The sequence below is a fragment of the Lathyrus oleraceus genome, chromosome 5 (genome assembly GCF_024323335.1).
Source record: "Lathyrus oleraceus cultivar Zhongwan6 chromosome 5, CAAS_Psat_ZW6_1.0, whole genome shotgun sequence".
Classification (NCBI taxonomy): domain Eukaryota; kingdom Viridiplantae; phylum Streptophyta; class Magnoliopsida; order Fabales; family Fabaceae; genus Lathyrus; species Lathyrus oleraceus.
In genome coordinates, this window is record NC_066583.1 from 343,115,946 (window position 1) to 343,121,364 (window position 5,419).

General features: G+C 35.9%; 1 pseudogene; it reads right to left on the reverse strand.

Annotated features, from left to right (window-relative positions):
- Positions 1 to 4,400: 4,400 nt before the first annotated feature.
- LOC127080577 (cytochrome c1 1, heme protein, mitochondrial-like) lies at positions 4,401 to 5,133 on the reverse strand (annotated as a pseudogene).
- Between the last annotated feature and the right edge of the window lie 286 nt (positions 5,134 to 5,419).

Sequence of the window (5,419 nt, forward strand, 5' to 3'; positions counted from 1 at the left end):
TATAAATAGAGGTTTCATTTCTCATTTCAAATGATCCAGAATCGTGTTTTGACACTTTCATCTTTCCCCCCCTCACTCTCTCTCTCTCTAAAAATTTCTTTAACTTTCTATCACTATGTTTTTAGCCTAAGTGCTTTTGTGAGAAAATTCCTTTTGTGAGTGAGATTATTTTTGTAATTCTAGAATGAGTAGAATTGTAAAATTCACCAAGGGAATCTTTTGTGTATACCTTGGTTGAATACTGTCCAATTAGGGATTTGTATGGGTTAATGCTAAATCCGTAAAAATCTTTCGCTTAGGATTGGGTATTTCAATCCTAGTTTAGGTTGGAGACCAGCCTGTGATAAAATCTCTTAGGTGTTTGGTCAGCCGGATGTTAAAACCAAAATACGTTGAAGCTCATCCCGATACTTAAAATCTTTACAGGTTCGAGATCAACCTGGTGTTAAAATCTCACAAGTTTTGTGTTAGCTTAGTTAAAACCAATTTATTGAGCTCAAAGGTTATGGAACTTGAAAACTAACCACTCCAAGGTCTGTTTTTGGGTAAAGAAGACTAATCGTTCCAATCCACCATTTGGGAATGAAAATTGGCCCCTTCACTCTCAAGCTTATTATGAAGAAAAGACACAAACGCGCACATTCGTCGTCTTGTATATTGCGATTGAACATCAATCACCATTTCCTTCTATAAGGGGATTCATGAGTCTTTCCTGCTAAAAGCTCTCAAAGTATTATTGGAAACTATCAAGATCAATTCATAGGGAGAGGAGTAGGTCCTTTTGTTTTTTTACCGAACCTCTATAATTCTCAGTGTTCCTCTTTTCCCTTAACTCATTTTATTTCCGAAATTTATTTTCCGCATTTTATTTTTCCACTTCTAAGTTTTTTAAAATAATTTTTAAACTCTGCATTTATCTCGCAAAGTTTTTCAAAACCAATTTTTTCCAATCCACACAATTCACCCCCTTCTTGTGTGTGAAGTCTCAAGTACAACATTAAGGACAAACGGATATGAAGAATACACATCTAAGTTATTTAAGGAGTTTTGTGCAAAAGATGATATTGATCATAAGGTAACTGCTTCCTACACGCCTCAACATAATGGAATAACATAAAGAAGTAATAGGACCATATTGGATATGGATAGATGCATGTTAAGCAAAAGAATCTGCCAAAATCCATATGGTGTGAAAGAGTCACCATTCTTGTCTATATATTGAATAGGTTCCCTACCAAGAGACTGAAGAACAATGTTCCTGAAGAAGTGTGTGTCGCATCTCGAAAAATACGATTCCTCGCGATGGTCGCGGAAAAATTAGTTCGAACAGAGTCGCCATCAAACTTTATTTATCCCAATAAAGGAATGGGAAAATATCGATAAAACCTCTGAAAAACAGATTAATGGTCGTCACAACCATATTCGGGTTTGGGAGTCGATTGCCCAAGGGGAATGTATTAGCACCCCTCACGTCCGTTGTACTCAACGGGAAACTTTTAGTTTAATTTGCGATTTGAATGTTAGCTAATGTTGTTTGTTTTCTTCGAATGATAAAAAGATTGAAAATAGAGATGGATGGAAACCTCGGAAGAAGGAAAAGGGAGGTTTTTTATTAGTGTGCTCGCCAAGATCTCGCAATCTCGTGCTTACGTATCCTTATAGTGCAATAAGGAAATCAGAGCATTCGTAGTTCGGGGAACTACGGTTGGTTGGTGTCTTTTAGTGAACAACTGTTTAGATCGTGTTCTAAAGGCTAAATGTTGGCTTGTTTGCTCTCGGTGGAGGCTTAAGCACTAGTTTGTTATACGCATTAGAAGGGATTAAACAATGTTCTTTCTGAAAAGAGTTTTGGTCACACGGGGGTGACAAGTTGAATTAATATATTGAGTGTTTTGTTTGATTGGTTTTGATTGCACGTGGGCGAGAAAAAAGATAGATTTGATGTGTTAAGATATTTTGTAGGATGACGATTACTCGGATAGTCGAGTAAGGCAACTCGTATCCTAATAGTCGAGGAGAGGAACCGAAGGCTCAAGACCATCTCCCTTTTCATCCTTAATTGTGAAAAGATTCGATAATAGTTAAGGTGTTTTGAATGGGTGACGAATACCCGGATAGTCGAGTAAGGCAACTTGTATCCTAATAGTCGGGAAAGGGAATAGAAGGATCTAGACCATTTTCTTTTTCATCTGAGTGATTATGAAAATAGGTTTATATATGGTTGACTTGTTTTAAGATAAATGATAAATGATCGGATAATCGAGTAAGGCAACTCGTATCCAAGTATTTGAGGAGAGAAATTGAAGGCTCATGACCATCTCCATTTTTGTTTAGGTCATTATGAAAATGACTGATTTAATTGGGTTTAGAAGGTTTTTAGAGGAATGATAATTGTCTGACTGACCGAGTAAGAAAACTCGCATTCAAACAATCGAGGAGAGGAGTTGAAGGCTCAAAACCATCCCTCTTTTCATTTATTATTACTAAAATGATTCGATTTAGTTAAGTTTAGGCGGATAGAAATGACAACTATTCGACTAACCGAGTAAGAGAAATCGTATTCAAACAATCGAGGGGAGAAGTTGAAGGCTCAAAACCATCCCCTTTTCCATTTCCAAATGAAATGGTATGTAATCGCGGTTAGGTATTTTAATTTGATTTGAGAAAGAAATACTCGACATTGGATCGAGGTTTGAATATATGTTTGATGAATAAATTAAATTATAGTTGGTGAATCAATCATCTACTCGATTAACTAATAACCGAATAGGTCTCATTGTAAGAAAGCCCAAGAGCAAGCTATGTAAGGTTGATGGTGATGCTAAAAGCGATCGACTTACAAAGGTGTGGAAATGGGCTCGACATTGAATCGATAATTGTTTGATTTTTAGTGGTTTTGGATTGATAGTGAAATTGTTTTGAAATGATGTGAAAATGAAGTAATTATGAAATAGAGTTGGTAATATAATAGTGGAGGAAATCGATTAACCTTTAATTATTAAAATTAATTTATTAAAATTTGGTTAAATTGATTAATTAAACTAATTAAAATTAAGTATCAAAATTATTGAATTGAATCAAATAACTAAGTCAATTAAAATTAATTAATCCAAAATAACTTAACTAGTCAAAATTTAATTAATTAATTATAATTATAATTAAAGGATATAAGTGACAATTGTTAATTTATTTAATGGAATCGATGTGCTCAAAACCGATTTGTACGAAATGACAACACAATTAACGTCATTCGCAATATCATAACGCGGTAAAATATTCTATTTATTTATTGAGACTTTGGTGGCATATCGACATAAGAAGGTCGAATCCATTAATTTAATCTGTTTTAACACAATGGAACTAAAGTCTAAACGGTAGCAACACAACTATATCTATATATCACATGGATTACATTGAAATCAAATGACAACCATTCTAAATTAACAAACCCAACACAAAATATTTACAACATCTAAAAGGTGCAAGGTAATTGATGGGCTTAAGGAATATCAACAGGATACTTCATCCAAATTCAATTTCCATAATGATAAAATGAATTAAAAGTTTAATACAGTAAATAATAATAAAACAGTTTTCACTTTCTAAACTTCATCAAATTAAAATAAAAATAAAACAATAAATTGGAAAAAATAATTAACTGGTGTCTCTCTCCAAAACTTTTTGCTCTCCTGCATTTTTATACTCTCATTTCCTAATAGACAACATCAACAACAAATTATAACATGATTTTCACTACATTTACATAACTTAAATACAAGGTAAAGCCAGCAGGACATAATGCAATCAATGTCAAACTCGAGCCGATTACATAGTGTGAGCAAAAATCAGAATAACTACCATTCTCTATAATATTTACATAGATCGAAGTATGAAATAAAGTCAGCAAGTATGCAACACGATGAACGTGAAATCAACCAACAACAACTTAATACAACTAATTATATAGTTTATAAGTTATCTACCAGAACTAAAAAGCAAACAGTCATGACACAATACAACCAAACCGCAAACGTATAATCTCGATAATGGATGATGCAATACCGTAGAAACTTCATATCAATTACACACACCAAGCAGAAATTGTAACAATAACAACTTTATACAATGTCAAATACAAAAGCAAAGTTTAAACTGAGATGTTACCCCAATCAAGAGTCGATGTTACTGTTGTGTCGGCTACTGCCTAATCGGAATAGAACCAATTTTGGTGAGTGTCTAAGTTGCTTTGCGTTGACATCATTGTTGCGAATTAGGATTGTTATCGCATGGTGATGACTGAGCCATTGATGTTGTTGGATTTGGTTTGCGAAGGGAATCACGATTTTTTGGTGTAAATGACAGCCATAGTTTCTTGAAGAGGTGGTGTGCGAATGGAGGAATCAGAAGCAGCTCGGTTGGTGAGGGTTATAATGTAGTCCTTCTCTAATCACAACACCAACAAGGGGGTCACGGTAACCGGTAAGAAGAGCAAACACATAGTTCTGACCATTGTGACGAGCTTTGGTAACAAGACTTATATATGGAGGATAAGCTCCTCCATTAGCAAACCTAGCAGCTGATTCATTTGCATATGACTGAGAAAAGCGATCACTGAGTTTACTGGGACGTGTGAACATCTCACCCTCATAATTAGGGCCATCTTCCATCTTAATCTCAGCAGCCATGGCCTTTACTTCCCCTTCTGTATAAGCAACACCAACCAAATCACGGTATGATATCAAAGACATAGAATGACAGGAAGCACAAACTTGTGTATAAACCAGAGACCACGACGAATTGAAGCATGGTCATATGAACTGAGGATGCCCTCGTGAGGCCATGGATAACTTAGAGAAGCCAGACCATGCTCGGCTTTATCAGCTGATGTTGTTGTTGCAAAACCTAACAACCCTGAGACTCCAACTCCAATTAATGCAAGGGCTTTTAAGGATCTGCTGCTTGTAGAACCAACACCATCATTCTTTGTGATAATGGATGACACAAACAAAGGATTAGGAGAATAAGATTGAAGTTTCCTCCTCAATAACTGCTGAATAACACCTCCCGCCATCTCAATCCACAAAATGTGAGAGCGCAATTAGGATTGAAGATCGAATGAAGAATAAAGAGAAGGTGAAGGAGGATGGAAGGAATGGGGGTATTTCGCGGCGGCGGCGGTTATAGTGAAGTGTGTGGGAAGAAGAATGGGTGAAGGAAAAAATGGAGGCGCGGTGGGAGTGATTGGTCATTATGGGTGGAAAAAGGTTGTTATGACGGTGTGGGTCGATGGTGTGAATTGCACGATGGTAAAAGTGAGAGGACAACAAGGAAAGTTCTGCGTGTCATTAAAAGAAGAAGATCCGGTTTGGAGTTGTTGGAGGGTGGATTTCTTGAGGTTCTTTTCAGAAGATGAATCGTC